The sequence below is a fragment of the Lonchura striata genome, chromosome 3 (assembly GCF_050655825.1).
Source record: "Lonchura striata isolate lonStrDom1 chromosome 3, ASM5065582v1, whole genome shotgun sequence".
NCBI classification, from domain to species: Eukaryota; Metazoa; Chordata; class Aves; order Passeriformes; family Estrildidae; genus Lonchura; species Lonchura striata.
This window is the reverse complement of record NC_140705.1, coordinates 100,206,424-100,230,256: the sequence shown is the minus strand read 5'-3', so window position 1 is coordinate 100,230,256 and position 23,833 is coordinate 100,206,424. Positions and strand designations below refer to the sequence as shown.

At 38.6% G+C, this 23,833-nt stretch overlaps 2 long non-coding RNA genes across 16 annotated transcripts in view; one reads left to right on the top strand and one right to left on the bottom strand.

The window, feature by feature from the left end:
- LOC116183368 (uncharacterized) overlaps nucleotides 1-8,860 on the top strand; it is a 34,536-nt gene extending 25,676 nt beyond the window's left edge. The window contains exon 3 of the long non-coding RNA XR_014954509.1: nucleotides 1,457-8,860. This is a non-coding gene — a long non-coding RNA (uncharacterized LOC116183368). The remainder of the gene's footprint in view (nucleotides 1-1,456) is intronic.
- LOC144245989 (uncharacterized) overlaps nucleotides 1-23,833 on the bottom strand; it is a 407,049-nt gene that overhangs the window by 90,871 nt on the left and 292,345 nt on the right. The gene's annotated exons all lie outside the window — the stretch shown is intronic.

Below are 23,833 nucleotides of genomic sequence, written 5' to 3'. Positions count from 1 at the left end.
TGAACACAACAGAAAAGGCTGCTTGGCTCTTATTCACAATGAAATGGAAAAGAGTAGGAGTAATAACTATCTTAAAGGAATTTGTCACATGTTGTCTGCACTTATCTTTCACATCTTGTTCTTTCACAGCCTATTAGATGCTGCAAGAAAAGCTGCCTTCTTCAACTTCCTGCAGTAATTCAGATCAAACCATTTCAACCAGAGCTGTATTTTATCTCCTTGAATACTAAAGTTTTCACTGGTTTGGGTGTTTGGGAGGTTTCTTAATTGTTCTTACTATGACTTCTCAAGTAATTTCTAAAACGTTGAAAGTCATATCTGCTCCCCACATTACCAGAAAACATATAATGGGACTGGTTTCCTTCACTCTTGATGCTGTTACTGACACCTTTCATCACCTCTAATAGTCTAAGGACTTATCTCATTAAAGAAATGCAATCAGAATATAATGACAATCACCTCATCTCCATCACCACTCCTGAAATATAATGACAATCACCTCATCTCCATCACCACTCCTGGTTAAACAAGCAGCCTGTTGATCAATATTCATGCACAGAGAAGAGCAAATGTACCCTAAATTGTCCTGGACACAGTGCCACCTGAAGTGTTTTTCTAGAGTTTTTTAATTTTAAATTGTTTCTCTCAAATTAATTTGCTTTAATCCAATTTTATATTGAGACTGCTACATTGAGGTGGTCCTGTCACCTGCTCCTTTCACCCATGGAGAGCCTGCAGCTGAAGACCCAGTGTGGCTTTGGTTGGTGTTGATCAGAAGCCCCTGGTAATTTCAATCCTCAGCAAACCCGTTGGTTTATTTCTAACACACGTACTGTGTCACGTAGGCACATGCAGGGTGAGACCATTTCCTTCCCCTGCCTAAGCCTGGAGCTGAATGGGTGGGGATGTAAACAGCAGGTGGGAGGAGGCTGTGGTCTCCCCGAGGAGTGACTGCTTGATTGGTCCTGCAGCAGCTGCTGTAAAAGGTGCTCACAGCCTGCCATGGGGAGCTGGGGACTCACTTGCTGATGTTTTTAGTTATAATGAAAAAACTTATTTTGAAATGTTGAATGACTTAAAAACAAACTGGTTTGTCTACAGAAGGTGTATATTTTCATCTGTGAGTTTTGTACATCTCTGCAGAGGCTTTGGCTTGTCCTAAGTGGTTACGCCAACAACATATTCTGTTTCATACAAGCTGGAGTCATTGAGAAAAGTTACCTTCCTGTGCTACTTCATTGTTAAAAGTCCTGAATCACAATGTTCCACTGTGAAAGCAGTTTTCCTCTTACCAAAAAGCTGGTTCATCAGAAATACAGACACCGATATAACAGAACAAAACAAAAAATCCATTGAAGGCAGTAGGAATTCAACTTTTAGCATGAAAGAGTTTTGACTCTGGTGCTTAGGGCTGCATCCAAACCTCATTTTCACAGTATGCTCCTTTCTTTCACAGGTCACAAGAGGCATGGTGTACACACATCTCCAGGTGGATGCTGTTCATTAACAACTGGAACTGTTGGCATCACAGCCTGAATAAAAGAGCAGATCTAACAGGTCACTAAGTTGCTCATCTTCTGCTGTTTCTGTCTTCAAGGAGTCATGAAGAGGAGGGATAGGAGTTGTCAGTTCTCTCTGTTAAAGGGTTGATCTATTTTTTGCCCCACAGAGTTGTTTTTCATGATGCTTTGTTCTCAAATATTTGATTTTGCTTTCCTGATAAAAATATGTTCATGGAATTATCTGTTAGCACCTGGCATAGTCAGTGGTTTTATTTGTCAAATTTTTGGGCTAGGGAGAATTGTATGAATCAGCTTTTCCATCAATATAATTTGCCACATCTTCTGGAACTACTTAGTGAGTGTGGGTACATGGGCTGATTTCCACATTGCTATTGTTTTTCAGGTTTTCTCTGATTCTTTACTTATAACTGAATGCCACACGCCTAGAGAACAGGGAGGAGACATTGAACCAAAGATCAGGCACCATCTCTCACAAAATTTTTCAGGTTTTTTCTTCTGAATTTTTCCCTGTCCAGTTGCATGCTCAAGTATGCCATCGATTTTTTTCTTTTTTTTTTTTTTTTGAAAAAAAGGGTATTCTCTGTTCTTAGTTAACCAGATCCTTAGGGAGCCAGTTTTATACAAAATACAAAGCAGAAGCTACTATGACAGCCAAATATATTATCTCAGAGAAGTAGCAAATAAATAGATCCCATTTGTCTTCAGGTTAATTTGGAAGATGAGGATATGTAGCAGAAAACACATCAAGTCCTATTGCAGGCTCTTGGGAAAGTTATGTTATATTAACCCAACTCCATCTGCAGCTCTGGAGCTTGAGAGCAGCAGCAGAAATGGCCAAGTAGCTTCCAGCTGAGTAAGCACACATTTTATGTAGCAGCTTGTTTTAATAAAGCATTGTTCTCTCTTATACTGAGGGTCCTAGGGCTGTAAGCAGCACAAAATAAAAAAAGTCTGTGGAAAGTTGAAGACTCAAGAAGAATAATCATACTTATTACTGTTAGAATTTACCAACAATGTTTACAAAGGCACTTAAAATGGAAATCTGCCCGTCTCATGCTAAAACATCACAAATTAAGCAAAATACCAAACAACTTTTCAGTCTGACTAGGACATCTGCTCATTCTAACTCATAGCCCATCTCTGAGGATAGCATTAAATACTGAATAGGTTGAATTTTAGTCAGCTGCTGAGGTGCACGGTTAAGGGCATATGAAAAAGATTTAAGTATTTTTAAAAGACCATACACATAATTTTTTTTGTATTGCCACAAGAAACATAAATGAAAAGTCTAAAAACAATTTCTGGAAATATCCACATGCAAGGAAGACTGAAACCATATGAGATGTGGGCATTGCCATAAGCTAGGGACACTTCTGAACACATGTAATGGCTATTCTCATTACCCTTTATGAGATTAATTGCATCAGAGAAGTTCACAAAATCAAATCCTATCAGTGGCATTTGTGTTGCACAGATGATATTTGTCATAAACAGTTCAGGTTTGTAAAAGGCTTGCTTTGTGAACCTTTAGTATTAGACCAAATGACAACAGGTTCCAGCCTAGGTGGCTGTGGTGACTCAGACACATTTACAACATAGGCCTAGTCTGTACATCACATGTTCATTTTTCCATTGTCCATATCCTTCTGCTACAGGACGCAACAGGGTGATACTCTCACCTCCTTCCAGTCCCATCCAGTCTGAATTTAGAGCAGTAGAACAATGTGGTTGGTTTCTTGTTCCCAAGATATACCATCTTCTCTTTCTATCTGTACTCTTTTAAATAGCAAAAGGTTCTCCCCACGCTTTGCATGGATTTTGGTCCATTGGTAACTCTTAACATTTTTAAGCCTATTTGCCACCTTTTTTTTCCCCACAAGGGAACTCCTGAAATGACAGCATGACTATTCTGCAGAGAAGCCACACGGAGCTGCACGATGCTGATTACAGGAGGCCCTCCCACCCAGGCACCCTCTTTGGCAAGGCGCCGTGGCCCGCGCGCTCTCGCAATGACTGTTCTCTCGCTGCTGCTCAAAGCACTCGGGCTCCCGGGTCAGCCATGAAAATTAATAACCAGCATTTCTTCTGCAGGGTAGATGCAGAGCTAGAATTCCGTGAATAGTACCTTGTAGCCACCCTAGCCCAATCTGGGGCCTCCCAACAGATTTTATGAACAGAAGAGGGTTGGGTCTGGCTGATAATTTGGGAAAAAGATGAGAGGGGAAACCCCCAGCACAGCAGGAACTGATGTTAGTGAGACAATAGCTGGAACTCTGACTCATTGTTGAAGCAATGTCCAAACATGAGCATCAGAGGACACACTGTACTGCAGAAAGAGCCAGCTTCTGTATAAGCTGCACACCAGGCAACCTAAAAAATTCTTAATTTTGAAAAAGTTAAAAATCCCTCTTCACCTTTTTCAAGAGTGAGATCATTATTCCCCCAGTGTTTAGATTTGATAAATAAATTTTGCCAGACTCCAGAATTTTTAACTGTACTGTAGCCTGTTCTTCGCTTTTCTGTTTTCTGCAGTGGTAGAACACTGCACCATAAGCAGTATTAAGAAGTCTCTGTATTCACTTACCATACAGCAAATTAGTGCTTTAAAAGTATTTCCTGACTTAAGCTATATGATCATGGAGAAAGTTTGAAAAGTCTGCTGAGTTCAAGAGCTCTTGGATTTGTTGAGGAATGCTCTGTTTGGGGCAGGCAGACAGTCTGATCATGTGCGTGGCATGATCACAAAGCCAGAGGGAAAACAGAAAAAACTGAGCTCACCTGCTTGCCTAAGGCCAATATTTTTGTTTCTTAATCCAGGTCTTGCTCTCACTACCTGAATGAAATCATACTTGGAAAAAGCTTGTCCTTTAGGTCAGAGGTGCAATCACAAGACTGCCTTTTCTGTCTTGCCATGGGCTTTGTATTTCAGGAGTTGATTAAATAATTCCTGCCTAAGGTAAACAGGACTCAGTTCAGCTGAATAGAGCAGATTTATCCAAGATTTCAAGCAAACACTAAGAAATGCAAACCAGTTTAGGCCACAAGGTCAGTTTCAGAGGAAGCAGAGTCCTAAGAATGAAAGCACCAACTGAGACAAAGTATTTCAAAGCCAGAATATTTTATATACCATCAGCTTAGTAAATGGAAAAATGTGTAAATCTGTTCCTTCTAGAGCATTATAAAATGGCATTACATAGGAGATTGATTTCCAGAGCTCCCAGGAGTATGCACTCTTTTCCTGATGTACATGTCTAAGCACCATTAACACAGTTACCAGGGGGACAATATACATGTCAGGATAAAGTACATGATCAGAACCGTCTGAATTACAACTCCCTAATTAGTGTCCCTCTGTCAATTATCCCATTCAGGATGTCAAATATTTCATGAGGATTAAATTTCAAAATACACAGTCTCTCTGATATATAAAATCCCAAAAGACTGCTCAAACATATATCAGTGTTATTATATCACATACAGCAGGTGAAAGATTAAACAGTCTGCCACATAGATCCAGAATTTTAAAGCTACCATGCTTTTGATACCATCTGATTTGGCTTTGCAGTTGCATCCATAGACTTTTACTTGTGGAGATACACATTGTGCCAAACAGGAGGGGGAAAAAAAGCATTCAGGTTTTCAGTCAACATTTTTTTTCCAAAATAGTGCCAGGATTATAATTCAATACCTAAATTGAACTTCTCTGGCCCCTCAATCCCAAAAGAAAGGTCAGGGGAGAGAAGGAGAGGAAGAAGAAAGGGGCTCTACAGTGCCAACATCTGAGAAATCTTTGCTTCATCGCATTCTCTTCGCTGCTAGGAATGTGTGCAGATGGGATGTGGGCACATCCAATTAGAAACATTTAGGCTTTCAGATTAAATCAAACTTCCTCTAAGAAATATGGTAACACATTAATATTCAAGTTTTAAAACAAACTTGGCCTCCATCTACTACAGGAGGTAGATCTCCAGGTGAGCAAAACAACACTGGGCTGATTCTACAGGGTAGAGGAGCACACCTAAATTAAAATCTCTCTGTAGTCCCCAAACTGAAGTATTTCTAGAATGAAGATGAACTGGGGAATTAAGACCTAAAATATTTCACACCAAGGACAATTCTAATGCCTCAAAATCTGACATTTTTAAAAGTTTAATATTCGGTTTAGCTTAACCTTTCCACAGATGTCTCAATCAAAAAGTGGTTACATAAAAACTCTCTAATGAGCAAATTTACTGACTGAAACCAGAACAAAGAATCCTAATTGACTATTCAAGTAAATGCACAGAAACCAACTTTTGAGGCTATAATTGTAAATATTGTGTCAGAAACTCAGCCCTCACAATGACACTCATCTCTTTGCGATTGAAGCAAGTACCAGCAAGCCTAATCTGCTCATTGTCACTACAGCACACAATAGACTACTCTTGGACAAGCAACAACCCAAATGTTACTTCCAGAAATAGTTTAGGAAATAATTTAAAATATCAAAGGAAAGAGAATTGTGTTTGGCTACAAAGAAGCAAAATATATCAAATAAGTTGTCTATTACAAAGAAGTACCCAGTCAAGGGTTACTTGCACTCCATTTGTGCTGTAATAGCATATTGACATATGTTAAAATAAGATATTAGAAAGAGCCAAAAGTGAAAATTCAATGTTCTAAACTGCAGCATCTTTTAAGATCACAGGCCAGACTTTAAAAGAGGAGAAAATTAAAAAAGAAAGTAAATGAAACCAGCATGCCTCAAAATGCATAGAAGAGCTTTACGCATCCATGAGCTACATTTTACCAAGCAATTTCAAGGATATTTCAAAGTCCTGAAGTAAAGCTCCTGCCTACAATGCTCTCTGTAAGCAGGAAGTCCCTTTATCCCACCCCTGTGGGAGCTGTGAACCACTGAAGACAAGGACTCTTATTAGACACATGCGGAGCAAAAAGTGCAAGTGTGGCTCCTCCCTGTGCTCTCATCTCAAAGCAGATCCTGAACACAATTCCAACACAAATAATACCAACAACTATTGACAACAAAATATTTTCCCATTAAAATGGATCCCTTTTCCAAAATACATTTTTCTTACATTTGTTATTTCGTACCAACTCTTTTAATAAAGGCAGACATCATTTCCATCCTGTATTATCCTTTGCAGCAGTGCCTAAAATCACCCATTCATCAGTGTATACTACATTTTAATAAGCCAGGGTCAACCTAATTTCCTCCTCCTAGTGCTCTCTCCACACAACTTTTTCACGTGTTTCAGCTTTACTTTGAAGTGACTTCCTTGCCTGGCATGCTAAAATCCAGAAACAGAGTGCCTGTCATTATGACTGCAGTTCATGCCCTGACTAGTCACAGCAGAAGGAGAATTAGACTATAATCTCCTAAACAATGTAGAATCTGTAAATCAAAACCAACCAGCTTTTTGGCATGTAGATCAATGAACCCATGTGGGGGTATGAAAATCCAAGAAACTCTTCTAAGGTAAAGTTAGCCTCAGTATATGAATTTGTTCAGCTTGGATTTTTTCCACTACTCTGCCCCTTTATGCCCTCAAAAGAAGTGTTCAGAAAAGTTTTTATTGCATCCTAGAAACAGCAGCTTCTGCTGGATCAGAGGACAAAACAGGCACACACAAGTTTAGAATACAAACAGTACAGAGATTCACAACAACCTACCTTCAGTGCTACTCCACCTAGTCTTGATGGTAAGGATGTTTGCATTTCTTTGCTCTAATATAAAAACAAACAACAGTGGCGGCTCTTCTAATCAAAGGAGTATTAACATGTTGCCAAGAAAATTTACAATGCATTCAAACATTGACACAAACCCTAGAGTTATTTCACTAAAGTTATTCACAAACTACCACAGCCATGTACAAAATATATTTGGACAGAGTCAAAGGAATGGACTTGAGCCTGATAGAGTAACATACATGGTTTTGGCATGGAATAACAATTTCCACAACACAGTGGTGGTTTCTACTTGCAGAAGTGAAGCCCTATCATGCTGATTGATATGTCATCATGCACAGCACTTAACTGGGATAGCCCAAGTCCCACTGACACTTTACAACCTAAGTTATTTAAAACCTCACAGGTGTACAGGGAGCTCACTTCCAGCAGCACAAGGGAGCCTAAATATAATCCTCCAAATAAGTGTCCATAAAGACCAAATTTTTTCTTATCCATCCTAATCAAAGATGCTGAATCAAAGGCTTATGGAAAAGAGATTTAAAGTAATTTTTTTTCTCTGTAGTCCTCTTTGGTTTCTCAGCTTTGATGTCTGCCAGGTCCCTCAGAGTTTCCAGGTTTTTCTCTAGTGGCTGCAATGCTTCAGAAGGGGAGAAGGTGACAGAGGCTGATCTGCTGACCACATACACCCAATATGTGCTTCCTAAATCTTCCTCTTAGTGACATTTCCAAAATGGAAAATTAACAACTACCATAAACAAAAAAAATCTGTAATCCTAACTCCTCTTTCCACTCAATTTTTCATGCCAATGTGGACCAGTGTGGAAAGAGAGGGCCTCCAGAGTATCAGCTTTAGTAGATAGGGAAGCACAGGATAGCGTGAAACAGTTGGAAGGCCAGGTTTAAACATGTAACCTGAAACACTGGAAACTGGAACTCACAGCGGGTCTTAGCAACAAAATCAACAATATAGGCAGCGCGTGACATGTGGTCACCAAAGCAGAAGCAAGGTTGCTTAAATATAGCCTCTGTAGGTATTAGAATATTTCTGAGAAGTACACATCAAGTGTGAGACAGATGCTACTAATAAGTAGAGCTTTAGACATTTATTTTTGTATTAAAATATCCAGCTATATTTATCTGAAAGACTTAACTATACCATTCTTGACAGAAAGGTATGCAAGTTACTTACTACTGTCTAGACAAAAAGATTTAAAACTGGAAGAGATAAAACCTTTGTAAAGGAACATGGAAAAATGCCTTATGAATCCATGAGAAGTGCAGTATCTATGCACTTGAGTCCCCAGAGGTCTGGTTTTAGAGCTTTCTCTGTTGGGGAATTTAGTGTATTCACTATTTCATAAACAGTTTCCTAATGCTTGTTCTTGAACCTAAATTGTTTGGTTTTAGGGGCAGAGGTTAGTGAGTTATGAAAACTCTAGAAAGCTGGGAAAATCAATCAGTCTTACAGGCAGGAGTGTTGTCTGATGATCATCTGACACTTTTGAAGTTGTGGCCACAGTGTGGTGAACCACTTCAAACTAGGATATAAAGATATGAATCATCTACAGTGAGTAAGCTGTCCCACTTCCAAATTTCCTGAAAAAAAAAAATCCAGACTACCTGGACACTCACCATAAGTGTTTGGACAGCTTTAAATGACCCTGTGATCTCAGTGAAGAAAATGTTCTTGAAATGAGTTACATGTTTCACCTCTATTTATAGCATAACCATAAACCAGACCTGCTAAACAGAGGTTTCCCAATCTCTGCTACAGATATTTGGTACCATGTGGTACATAAAGCTGGAAGGAAGTAGCATACAAAAGAGCTACCACAGACTTCAAGGACCAGAAAGGTATGAAGAATTTCAAAAGCTTCCCTAAATATTCAGAAACCAATATTTTTTTTTTGGATGGTGCAAATATTTCTCCACTACTACACCCTTTAAGCATTTAATCACCAGCCTAAACAAACAGACTTAGAGTAGTGTTCAAGTAACACTTCAAAACATCAAGCCCCTATCAAGAGAAAGAGCTCTGGATAGACACAGGAATGAAAGTGATACAGTTTGTTCCTTGATCACCCCATTTGCATTGCGCAGAAGGAATAACCAAAGAGAAAGCCCAGGTGAGGAGTCAGTGTGCTGGATTTATACAGCTCATGTCTCCCAGCAGTGCCCAGAACACTGTGCTCCCTGTGGGTCTCCTCCAGCCATGAGCTAGAGAGCTGCAGTCCAAAAAGCAGGAGTATCTATAAAAGTGGTGTGATTCAGTCATCTCTCTTTGCCAAAAACTTTCCATGGGCAATTGAGTAAGAACTAGCTTTGCTGAATACTCACCCTTATTCTCTGAGTAGATAAAATAATTTCAGAAGCCACAATTTTTTATTATTGTACTTATAGTAACTTGAAATCTTAAAATACTTTCTGCTATAAGTCAACATAAGTTCAACAAAATTCACACAGCAATAATGCTAAGCAATAACTTCACAAAATTGAGATCTTGTACAAAAGTAAGTACTGCTGTCATTGACTAGGAATTTTTCCTGTGATTCACAAAATCTCCTCATGGAGAAGAGAATTTGAGATAACCAAATTTGAGATAAGCAAAGGTGCAAGACCTACCTATTCCTGTCTTGATACAAAATTATAGAATGTGAGCTGCAAAGTACTTTAAAAGTACTTTAATTTTGTTTGTCCTCAAGGCAGAATCAATCTTTGTGTCACTTTTTACAAATGTATGTTCTCAATGATTGTGACTTCATCACTTCTCCAGTCTTGGCTATGTTTATCTTTACAAAGGTTTTACTAATAACTATTCTGCCTCTCCCCTGGTATAATTTAGCTTGTTCTTTCTTACTCCTTTCCTGTTTACAACAGTGTGGTTCTTTTACATCTTAATTATTGCCCTGACCCTTCCATCTTCTTTTTTGGCTGTTCAATAACTACAATTTTTCAAGTTCTCCTTGGCTACAGTGCTCCAGAATCCTTACTAGTACAAATTCCTAGAAGATTACTTCTGCAGGCTGCATTCTGGTTTTCATATACATACTAGCTGGTCACTTAGCTTTTTAATAATTCATCAACTCATGTTTAATTTGATTCACATTCCCAGATCTTTTCCAGAGAACTGCTGTCTATTGTATTACCCCATCCTGTATCTGTGCAGATTATTTCTGCCTAACACTTTGCTTTTGTTCCTATTGAACTTAATCCTATTTTTTTCAGATGATGTCTCCAATTTGTCAAAATCATTTGGGATTCTAATTCTGCTTTCCACATGTTCAAAACCACCCCCATCTCCTGTCATATGCAAATTTACTGCATAGAATATTATTCCTTTATTCAGATAATTCATGAGAGTATTTAACAATATTTAATTGAAAACAATCCCCCGTAGAAACTTCTCAATATATTTCAAACAATTAAACAATATAATCAGGTCACTATTATCTAGTTTCTCTTTTAATCCAGCTTTGCATTTACTCACAAGTCTTCATTTCCTTAGCTTTCTGGTGAGAGAATAATTTAAAAGAATTCCAAAATTTAAGTAACATAGGAGCTGGAGTCTTAGTCTTTCCTGTGGACCTCATCAGAGCAGGAAGCTAGTTTACTTTGTCATAATTTACAAGTTATTATGTAGTACCCCTGTCTATGCTGTGTTGTATTTTCTTAGGAATTTTTAGAACATTTGGAATTTTTTCAGGGCGATTTTGGTGATTTTGTCATTGAGTATGAACCAACAATCAAATATTGCCATGGCATAGCATGCAAATTAATTTTATGCAAAAATCAAAAGCACTTTTTAATTCCTTGTCAGCACAACGTATTCTTCAAATACCCACTATTATGGGGGCAGCATCTGTAAGAGGTCTTGAGTAGGCATAGAACCATGCATCTCATATAAATGATGTATCTCATTGATCAGCATAGTAGAAACATCCCCATGTGCTGATTTATGTCTCAATGCCTCAGTGTGGGATAAAGGCCCCCACAAAGTATATGGATACCATGTGGTAGTGAATCAGTTATGCTCATTCGGATCACACTCAAAGCACTTATGTCATATTGTTGACTCTTCAGCCACCTGCTCTTGACAAGGAGGTCTGGCACACAGTCTTTGGAGCATACTTGATTTGCTCCAGTCATGCCCCGTTCTGACTATAAAATATATTGTCATCATTTTCATATTAATATCTTTTGAATAGTCAGCTCTATCTGTACATATGCATAAGTGAAATGGAAAAGATGCAGAAGACACATGGTTTCTGTGGAGGAATAAGTTTTGTGCATCAGTCAGATGGTATAGGCTATCTAAATACACATCTGTCAAATGAAAATTGAGTAAAAAATGAAGTGGCACTACACCCCAAATCAGATTTACTAGTAAAATAGATTATGTACTTTTTATTTTATGACAAGTCATATGGAAGAACAAGAGGCATTCAGATATAAGAACCTGATAGAATTACCCTTGAAAATAAAGAGGATGGATTATTATATTTTATGAAAAATAAAATACAAATGCACAATATACATAAACAACTCCTGCTTCAACTCCACACATAACAATTAAAACAAAATCCTCACTAATGCTAACAATGCTTACTATAGTCATGCTATGTCTAGGTGTAGGGGTTTCTGCATTAATAGGAGGGGAAAAAAAACATAAAAAGTAATTGTTTTAATGAGCCCATGAGAATATAAATCAAATTGTAGATCAGTGTTTACAGGATCTATTGTATTTGGTCAAAAATATTACTGAAGTTTTCTGTTCACAGATGATTTTGTGTAAAATGTGTTGCTGGAAGAGCATATTTTGAAATTATGCTTAAAAAACAGTTGGAAAATAGAATTTCACAAGTTGTTTGGGGAAAGAATTTATTTTGAGTAATCTTATTTAAAATTGAGTTATTCCAGTTTTATAGTCAATAGCTCCAGTGAAAACAAAATTGCGTTTTATATACAGCACATGAGGCCCTTGCTGGTCATTCACTTCTGGTGTCATTTATGACATCTCTGCAAAGAATTAGATATTTATGGGGTTCTCTACTTGCAAATTTATCCAGAGTTTCAACTGTTATATTTCTATAAATTAATAATCTCATTAATTCAGGATTAAAAATATTTCCTTTAAAAGTATAAGATATTCTTTATGAATTTTCAGTAACAGGGAAAAAAATTTTAAAAAAGGGAAAAACAGTCATTATACCTGAGACCAAACACATTGATCTGCAGGACTGTTTTGTTGAAGATGTATGAATTTCAAAATTCAATAAATATAGACCTGGAGACAGAAACATCTCAAACCACAAATCAAAACTACTGAGGTCTTTAAGAAATATTCACATTAGACATGGCCTCCAGGACTATTAGTTGTTTCAGTCAAGATCAGGAGGAGTTGTCCTGTCAGGAGCAGTTACAGCAGAAAAGGAAAATAATCTCAGTACAATTACCAGACCTGAGGATTAAAGAAAAATCTATTTCCATGTAGCTATGATTAATGAATATCAATACAGCTAATATTCTGGTCTTTGTCTAATAAAATTTAGTAACTTGCAAAACTAGAACATTTTAATGAGATCATTTATTGCTATGCCTTCCCTGTTTTTACCCTATTACTGTCTACCTGTAAAAGGTTAAGATGGTCTTTGTGAACTTCTTGAAGATGACATCCTACAGAACCATAAATGGAAAAGAACTGACAGATAAAAAAGTCGCATACCTGCTTCTTAGTGACTGTCTAGTGCTACAGTGGAACAGGGCAACTGTGTTGTTCCCTCACACCCCACCCCCATCCTGAAATCAAACCAAGCCTTAAGGCAATTTCCTGAAATGGCACTTTTAGCTAATGGGAAAGCATATTATAGGATGCAGAGAAAACCTATAAATGGTAACAAGGCTAAAATCCTCAGCTCTGGACCGCCATAACCTGTTGTTAATCTAGATGCTGAGGAAATGGTGGTATGATGATAATTACTTCTCTGTTCCTCCAGAGGAAGTCCTGTGTGGTACACTTTAAATGGAAGGAAAGAATATTGTCCTTTTAGTATTTTTATCATGCATTGTTAAGCTACTGCATTCCTGGGCTGCATCCCACTGTCATGAAGCCAAGGGCTCTGTCTACTTGATGAATCTTAAGAGGGCAGCAACTTACAGTACTGGGACTGATGAAATGTCTTTCTACAACTGGTTCTTGGTGTATTCCAAATACTTGCAACAAGAAAAAATAAACCTTTCAGAAAAATATCAGAACTATAAAAAATTTTCCAAGAGACTGGCTTTCCATTGATTTCAACAGGCGATGGGAAATGATCTAGGTGATGTTATTAAACAGCAAAAATTCACTTATGTGTACTTCTGGGAAAAAAACCCTCACCAACAGCTGAAAATTCCAGAGGTTCACCAAGACCAGAAAAGGAAGAGTCACATAAAATGGGGTTAGAAAGGACTTCAGGTTATGACCTATGCTGTGTGAAAAGACATTGAAACTCACTGATTGCAGCCCCCCTCTTTTTGTTTCTTCTCTCAATAGGATTTTAAAAAAGTAACATGTATTTTTAGTGTACTTCTACTGAAAGCTTTCAGCCACACAGCATTCTAAGCATCTTTCTTTTAAGATTAAATAAAGTATGAAATATATAGACAAAGGGATTATTAATGTAGGTCAGGATAGGCCTATAATAACTAGGATGCACATGCCAAATATGACCAGCAGTAACAGTGTCAGAAATGCACTAAACTCAAGTCTTGTGTGGTTTATAATTATGTTTGTCCATTGTAGAAAGCATGCTGTGAGAAGGTCATACAAGTCTTGACCAACAAAAAGTCACAGTGCAACAAGAGTCTGCTATGCTTTGGTTCTGCCTTGAGCGATTCAAATCTGTCTGTAGTGAGAGCATGGCAGGGTGTGTCAGAAGACTGGAAAAGCTTTACTCCACAGGAGCAGTGGAAGATTTTATTGCCTGCATATGTGGTTTGTAAGCACGCACATGCCTTTGCCTAGTTTTCTGTGAAGACACCTGCAAACAGTGAGGTGAAAACAATACAAGGATCCTCATATCACAAAGGGCACAGAGATGCCTACTTGCCAGTTCCAGTAGGGTGACCCAAGTGCTCTCCAAGGTGAGTTTTGAGTCATGTCTAGAATCTTTTCTTCATTTTGGAAGATTACCCCTTACCTTTAGCCAAACTTCCACAAGCATCTTTGATCCAGAGGGTGGACTGCAAATCTTGGAAGATCAAAGTTACTCTTAAGATTTGAGCAGCTTGTTTCTTCCTGTGAATCAAAACACTGAAAAGTAGTTCATTCCTCTTTTTGCTCCTGTAAATTTGCTTCTTCCTATGGAGACAGATGAGGTGGCTGCAGATGGAATTAGACAGTCAAATGTTTTGAATGCGATTTGTGCAGCCAGCTCTGCTCTCAGGAATCCAGGGCAGCTAATCTTGAAACAAAAATGAGCACATCCTTCAGAATCAAATATCTGGCATGAGTTATGCAGTTTAAGCTATCTGCCTGCCATTAGTTCCAGCCTTAAACTAATGTAGAAAACAGTTTGCTTTCCCAAACTTGATGCTTCTCTATCTTTTTGGGTGAATAGCTGTAACACGTAGTGAGGACATAATTGCAGATTCATCATAGATTTAGGAGATGAGAATTCCTAAAACCAAAATTTTAATCATGGTAATTGACTCTTTATGTATTTTTCTACAAAGTATTCAGTCTCATTATAATTTACAATTTTACAAATACCACATACACTATTTAAAATAACAGAGAGTATGCTTAAGAGGTTGCCTACAGGTGGCTATCATGTGAGCAATACACACATTATTGAAGCAATTCCTTTTTGCACATCTATGTCAGAACAAGAACCATTAAAATATTTAGATTTTTTTGTTGGCTAAAAACCTCTAAGGTATCCAGCTCCCCAGTTTCTGGCCTGTAGTGAAGACAACTTACTGTCTTCTAAAATTTTTATGGGCTACAAGCTGTCTCTCAGGACAAACAGTTCCTTTTGCAGGTCAGAATCAAAACCTGTTGCATTAAATTTTACTTGCTGTTGCCATGCCAACATGCTCTCTTTGCTCACACTTCATTTTGCACTCTGAATGGCATGCCTAATAAAAAATCAGGACTTTCCATTTTAGCCATCTCAAATGTACATCTGGACTCCATCCCAGACTGTAGGTTCCTTTAGGAAATATTCTAACTCCAGTTAAAAATACAGTTCTTAACTATTTAAAGGTGGCTAGGCATAATCTCACAGCAGGACTGAATTTTACCACAAAACACTTTGATAGGAAAACAATATTTGTATTTGCTGTTATTGTGGAGTTTGGTAAATCACTAGGGTAGAACATGAAGTTGTTTTCCTATAAAAATTTTAGGCACACTGTGGGGGAAATAAGAGAAATAATCCTGCACCTAGCAAAGAATCTAAAGGAAAAGATGAGCTATGCAGACAGCATGGGTGCACTGGAGCTGTGGAAATGTCTGAAGTTTGCCTGGGTTGATGGTGTAAAACCTTATCCTGCTAATTCCACCATGGGCAGCCTGTGGTGGTTTCTTACTGCAGACACAGGCTGGGCTCTTGCGTTCCCACCTCATGCTTGGTTTAGGGAGCAGGGCTGAGGCACAGGAATGCTGCTCAGAGCATTCCAGTGGGCAGGGAGGCACTTTGCTTTGTCCCTCACCAAGCTTTATCCCAACCAAAGAAAACAATGAGCAGGTTTTGAAGACAGTGTAAACTTTGCCCTCACAGCTGGGGGCAGAGTGAAGCAGTGGCAGCCAGCAATAAGGGACAGGCAAGAAGAAAACAAAAAGTGATGGAGAGAGACAGCCACAGCACAAAGGGTTCATTCTGTGCCTCTATTAAGAAGTCTGAAAGTCCCCTACTGGGGAAAAGAAGCTATTAAAATGTTCATTAAAAAGAATATTACCTTGGGCATTTAATATTTATTGCAAGTCTTTATAAGCCATTACTCTTGGGATGTATTCCAGTAAGTCCCCATGTACTCCCTGTCCTGCTCCAGCCTGTCAGCAGACCAAACATCCTACAGCAAGTGCCAGTGATGCTCTTTGGCAGTGGGATGCTCAGTTTACCATGAGGTTTCTTTTACATACCCAGCTATTTGAGCTTTTGTAGCTGAATCCACAGAGTATTTCATTTTAGATTATGTAAAGGAAAAAGTTACAACAACCAAAAATAAAAGTGAATGTATACCACACAGTTTTTTTCAGCAGTGCCAGTGCTTTCAAGAAGAATAAAATAACATTGGACGTGCTAGTCATGTACACAGTACCCAACCCACAGCTCCAGCTATGTGTCTCCAATAACTTCTCAGCTTCATAATATGAAATCCTCTACCTGATTCACCTCTAGTGCTTGCTTGCCTTTTTTTTTATCTTCTCCAGAAGTTGCCTGTAACACAGTTCTTCATTTACCATTTGAAATACAGAGTAGGTTGAAAACATACAAATTACATATTAAGGTTATATATTTCTACCTGCACAGCACAAAAGGCAAACACAAAATACTGCGAAGAGGTTTGACAAGAGCCCCTACTTTCTCATTTCTTACTGGAAGTAGATACCACTGACAGCATACAAAGTTTCTTTTTGTATATTGATTTGTGTATTTCTTGGTGTTGTGTCTGCCTTAAGAATTCTCCCCATATCCTCTAAGATCCTACTCTATGGAACATGGCCTGATGGAGCATTACTTTTCCAAAGGTTCTCTGGCCTCAATATATAACCACAGGTCTGCCACACCACCTCAGCTGAGTCTGCTGTTAGCTGATGAAGACTCCCTTTTACAGCAAATGCTCCCAGAGTGCCCATCTGAAATGGAACAGGAAGAGCTTTAGAAATTTCTCAGCCATATTTAATATGTCAGTCTGCAATCACAGAACTATTCCTACCAGCTGGCACTCATTTGAATGAACACTTAGACTCAAGATAACTCAGAGGTGAAAAATAACTTTGCATTCTCTAAAGAAGAGAACCTTCCAAAGACTTTTCAATTGGTCATACTATCACTTGTAACCTGCACATTTTCAGAAAGTTATGTTTAACCTCTTAGTAGACCCTACAAATAGACTAACTCAACTATAAAGGTATTAGAAGGGCAGCAAACTGCTTAGAGAAATTAAATCCACAGTGCACCTGAACCTAAAGCACTTATTACAAAATCCCTATGCATTTGATACCCTGATCTTCCTAAATTAATAAGATTGTAGACATCCAATATCAGAGAGACAATAGTTCACATAAATCAAATCTCCCCTACTAATCTAATTCTGCTGCTTTCTCATATGAATTCCTGCACTCAGGAATTCTTTAATTATGAGAATGAGAACTAGGTTGTCCAAACACATCATGTAGCCTTGATGATATACAACAAACAAGCAATAAATAAAATGTTAAACTTTGCTTTCATTCTGGGCCAGCCAATAGAGCATTAAACTTTGCAGTGATTCCTTTGCCAAGCCTTTGTTTGGCACAGTTAACATCAAGTAAATACTGATACAGTAAGGTGTATTCCACATGTTCAGTCACTCATAACATTAATATAGGGAATAAAGAAAAGATGTGCTAAAGTATAGTGTAAAGAGACACACTCATAGTAAGTCATAGGTATGTTTTTCCTTTACTCATATGCTACAGGGTAGATTCTGAGGAAACTTTTTCTCCAAGTACTTTGGGAAAAAAATGCAGTGGTTTACAACCATACCATTTTATTCAGTTTTTCTTGTAGTTGGGCCCACTTAGTCATAACTGTTGATTTGACAAAATTCATTATTTTCTTTGAAATAAGAATAACTACTTTTGATATTGCAAAATAGATTTTTTTACTAGATTTTCTTTCACAGCACTGAGCCTGAACACAATGTCCTAGGCACACAAACAAAAAGGTTTGCAATTACCTGGCAATATGGCATCAACAAAGGACTAAAATTTATTTTCACATTAATTATAGAATTGTGTTAATACAGTTTATCTTGTGGAGTTGGGGGGAATAAGTCAGTGTTTTTCATCTCTCTGTCACATAAGGAATTACTCTAAACATGGCTTTCTATCTTCCTTCTTAATGAATGTCTATCTCATAAAAGACAAATTCTATTTTTTTCATGTTCAAAATGTATGAAAATTTAGTCTAGGTTAAGATTTATAAAAATATCCAGCTCAACATTCTGGAGAGAAAGAGAATACTTTCCATTGTTTCATCTTCATTATCAGAAAGGACACAATTCCTAAATTCTGGTGCTCTGTTCTCACCATTTATGTAGGTGCTGTCAGTCAGCCAAGAGCACTTGGAGTGTAAGAACTTCCCTTGACATATATTAATTGATCTCTGTGCCTAAGAACCCAAGGATATGATAAGGATATGATACATGCTTCTGGTACATGGAAACCAGAGTCGATGTAATATAATACTGTAAGGAAAAAAGAAACAAAGAATTTCTGTCCAGGGTGTGATTCTGTAAGTTACTATTTGCAACTTGCCCACAGTTAAACTCTGTCCCTTCCATGTTTTTTAAAAAGAGGAGTTACTGCACAAAGGTCTCTCACTCTGCAATAATCCCACAGTATTCACAGGTTTAATCACTTGTAAAATATTGGTTATATGTAGGTATCTATCACTTCTGTGTGCCATAGGAATCCCTGGTTAGAGACAGGTATCTACTCTGTAGATTTCCTCTATTACACCTCCTGAAGTTACTTGAAAGAATTTAATATTCTCACTTCCTCCTAGGTAAATCAATCCTGTGTTTTTCCTCCTGGAGTTTATTGTCTTTTTCTGTATTCTGTTTAGACTGAGGTCAATGGTTCTGGTTTCTGCTTCCTCCCCACCGCCACCTTTCCAGGCAGGAAAACCCCAAGTGGCGGTCAGCAGCGAAGTGAAGGTCAGAGATTTCCCTGGCTGTCCTTCAACGCCTTCCCGCAGCAGCCTGAGTCAGCAGTCAGCTCCTCACAGATTAGATCTGCCTGCCCTCTTGAGAGCACGCACAAAAAATAAAACTTCATGACTGATGACTCCTTCATGAGGAATCCAGTCATTTCTAATCCAGTCCTTCATCCTAACAAAATTCTTTTCTTCACAAAGTGTTAAATTATTTTCTCTTTAAGCTGGTTCATGTCATATCCCAGGTAGGATAAGATGTGAACCAGCTGAAATAGGTGTGAACAGAAATTTATATACATCTCACTTCAGTTAAATTTCTATTTGGATAGCAAACAAGTAAAATTTTATTCACTTTTCACAGTTGGTCTTTTTCTTCAATCTTTTAGCACATCTGTAAAAATTCTGAGTCAATCCACATTTCACTTTATGTTGTTCTTAAGCACAATTTTAAGTTAATTCTCCTTCCACATATAATATTTTTCTGGAAGTGGGAAGATTTGTTTTAAAACTGTAATTTCCAACTTTTGAAACTTAGTATGGATTCTCATTTCTGATTATCTAACACAAGTCAGTTTATAGCCTTCAAAAAGTGTGTCTTCAGCATTCCCTGATATTCAGTGGAGTTACTGGTAACAACAGGATATAAGCTTTGACCAATAGAATAGTCTTAGTCCAAAGGCAGTCTTGAAGCAGGTGGTTACCCAGTAATAAATATGAGATGCAAATAGAGCTCAATTATAAGGGGAAGTCTGGCTGAGAAAACAAGAAAAATGCAGAGTCTTGCTGCAAGGGATGAATGATTCTCATGCAAGGTCAATAGATGGAGAACATGAAGAACTCTGCAGCATTTTTCTGGAATTCCCTTGTTTGCTAGCACAAGTTCAACTGAGACAGACAAAACCACTGTCACTTCAAAGCACTGTTTTTAATCTACAGCAACATGGCATAGCCCAGAGCATACAGCCTCATGGCCCAGGCACTACTGAGGATACACCTGCCCTCAGTTTCCCTGGGTCAATGCTGCCTGTATTTCAGTGGGACTCATGGTGGTGTTCTGCTCACTTGTGCTGCCAGGCCCAGCTGCCAGGGCAGGCTGGCAAGTCTCAGCCCAGATGGCAATGCCTGTGTGATCACACAGGTGCAATGGAGATGGGATTCTCAGTAGCCAGGGGCTGCCTCAGCTGGCCAAGCTGCTGAAGGAAACACTAAATGGAGGAGTGTGTCAGGAAATCATAATTTCTCTAAGCCATAGATCTTCTTTAAACTCACTGCTCACCACAGGAAATACTTATTAACCCTTTCTGTGTTCAGGGCCTTCATACATCCCTTTGGGTGAGGATGTTTATGTCAAGCTCACTTCTTTGTTCCAAGAATCCAGTGTTAATATCACCATCCACCTTAAGCTTTAGCACAGAGGACAAAAGACTTCTAGAGGTAACAGGCAGTCAGAACATTACACCCACAGCGCTCTTAGGATCCCAAATCCATATATACCTCACTCAGCATAAACCCCAGAGTTTTGCCAAGTAAGCCTCAGTTGTTCTTATCTGAGGTGAAAGATACAACTCTGAACGTTTGGGTGGCAGCTCTCAGTGTTGTGCCACTAGCATTATCCATACCCCTAAATGGAAGCAGCCACAGCTGCTCATTTCTGTGCTCAAGCCACCCACATCACCATGAACAGAACTACCAACCCAAACCTTCAGGAGATGTCAAATGAGGGAAGCCCATTTTGTGATTTCTGATGGTGCTTTCACAATGCCAGGGCATTCAGTCTTCTCAAAATGGTATTACTTCTGTGTACTTAAGTAGTTTAAATACTACTTTAAAATAAATTACTTACAAAATTGTGTCCCTGGTCTTTCAGAAACCCTGATGACTACAGATAGCCTTGCAAACTTTCAACTTGAACTGAAATTCATCTGAGTCTCATTAAGGGGCTTGAGTCTTCCCTTTACCCAGTACAAATGAGCTTGTTTATGGCTAAGAACTCTACATGGCCTTGTAGATTAAGCAATGTCAAATGTCTTTCCCATCAAAGAGGTGGAGCAGCCCTGACACAGATGCAGTGTGGGTCAGCTAGTATTTGGGAGAGTGTCAGGTTGCATATAATTCCTAGACACAGCTCAGAAGTTAATTAGCATAGGCCAGAGATTGCTTCCAAAAGTCAGTTTGGGAGTTTGAAGTGTAGAAGAGTTCAGCAGTATGGACACAGGTCCTGCCAGTTGCAAATATATTTAGAGGTAAACTTTCTAACATGGCAGTAAGGGCCAGACACAGAAATCCTTTTGTGTCTCAGCAACCATGTCCCACAGTCCAAGTCAGCAAAGCAAAGAGAAAAAAGTATATGTGTATTTGTTACACAAAGAAGGTTTGTCCTATGCTGGGAACTTTCTGTTCTTGGAGACAAAAAAAAATTTAAAAATTCTGCTAACGACTGGACATACCATATTCTTAAGCTATAGAGTTGCACTTGTAAAATGGAAACACAGACTCACAGCTGATAAATAGCCAGAGAGAGCATTCACTAAGCTGATTATAAATATGTGCTCAGATAGCTCAGGGACTCTGAGGATTGAAATCATGAGCTACTCTACATGGCAACACAGTTATTTAAATACCTCCTCTTCCACTGGGAGTTCAACCATTATTCAAAGAGAGGAAGCATATTCACCCCTGAGTGCTCCAGACACGGGACAGTTATCAAAAGCTTTCTGAACAAATGAAGCAAATGGTATCCCACAGGGAGATGGAACAACAGCTTCTGTCCCAGCCTCAAAACTGACTGTACCTGAATGAACAGGGGCTGAAAGGTAAGGTACTGACTGTACCTGAATGAACAGGGGCTGGGTTCATGGACAGCAGCATTTATTGAAGCCTGTCACTCCCTCTCAACGGTTACTTATGAAGATTAACAACTTTATACAATGGCAATAAATACAGCTGACAGCAAGAAAACAATTAGATTAACATATAAACAGTAGAGGCTATAATGCTATTAAAAGGGATGTTCAAGGAAACTGCAACCATTGCTACAACTGTTTTGGAAAGTCTCTCTGGCAAAACATGCTGGATTGTCATGCTAAATGCCTGTGCTTCTCATGCTGGTTTCCTGAGGAAGGGTTTGTGGACGAACTTGTTTATTTATGACATTTTTTTTACCCCTCTTAGCTGTAGCTGTGGATTCCCCAGCTTTGTGAAAGTAGTTATTAGTTGCCTTTTTTGGCTAGGAGAAATCAGTAAAGAAACTGGCTCTTGTCCAGATGGTTCCTGGAATTTTCTACCAACCTTGTGTAAGAGTTTCATAAAGTCAAATTCAATTTTATGTAAGATTTGTTCCAAGGCCATAGGTGTTTTGTGAGAACAAAGAGCAAAAAGGGCTGAAATTATGTTTGCTGTTCTGTAGTAAATCATACCAAATGAAATTCACATGGAACTTGCTAAGGTGATCATCCTCCAACTGGAGCAAGACCACAGGTATCAGACCCTGTCATTTTAAATTAGAACCAAAGGAAATCAGTGTCACCTACATACACATACCCTGACGCTATTTTGAAGGCAAGTTCCTTGGCTGTGCCAGCCTAAAGCAGCAATAAACTCCCACAAAAACAATGGACAATCACAGCATTTATGACCTTCTGTCCCTCTAGTGTTGACCTTTTTTTCTCTGGGAAACAGAAAGCAACCTTTTCTTTAATGTTTTAAAAACAAACACTTCATCTCAAATGCCTCCTCCTCTGGAGGAAGGCATACAGAGCAAACACCTAATGGATTTTAGTCACGTTATTTTATATGCCACTAAAAGAAGAACAGATGCTACAGCAAAAAGTGCATTCTGAACCCAGCATAACAGCATAAAATGTAGTAAAATATTACCCCTTCAGAAGACATTTATGCATTTGGCACTGAACACATGAAGCTTAACAAAATACTGCCTTACATAGAGTGCAAGTCGTATTTAAAGAAGTTACATCCCTGACAAAAGTATCCATCATTTCCTAAAGTCTGCAATCCCTGCTGATTTTCAGTCACATCCCTAATGTCAACAGGTGATCACCCACACAGTGCTGTACACAGCACAACCACCTGAATGCTACTGTTCTGATCACTGATTACGGCGTTTGGCCTCTATCATTACATACTTATTAAGTGAGAGCCATACAAAGTGCTTATTTGTCATTTCAGCTGGCTGGAAAGACTTGCCCATTCCTGACAATTGTCTGCTCTGACTAAATTACAACCCCTCCTCACTCTTCAGGATATCAGGTGCTGTGTAAAGGTTAGAAAAGCACCTACAGCTTGCCCATCTCCTCAAGGAACCAGAATGACAAGCTGACATCAGCACAGCACTTCTTGCTGTGGTATGTTCACATGCTGGCTGATACCAGATTCAATTTAAGATCTTGTTCTTCAGATCAAGGACTGGGCCTCGTATATCTCATGTACTACCTTGCTTGACAGCTTACCATGACCTAGCATGACAGCTGTGGTCATCAGTAATCACTGCCAAAAGGGAGGATCATAGGAGTGGGTGGAAAGGAAATCAGACATTCCTGGCAGCTGGCCTGCAGTTCTGAAGCTTCCTTTCACCAAACATCAGACTCAAAACAGATCTCTGCTTGCTGAAGAGAAAAGTATGGGCTTCCACTTTTCAATCACTTTTTCTTAGTGCACCATAAGAATGGTTTCCTTTCTCTGAAGAGAAGAGAGGAA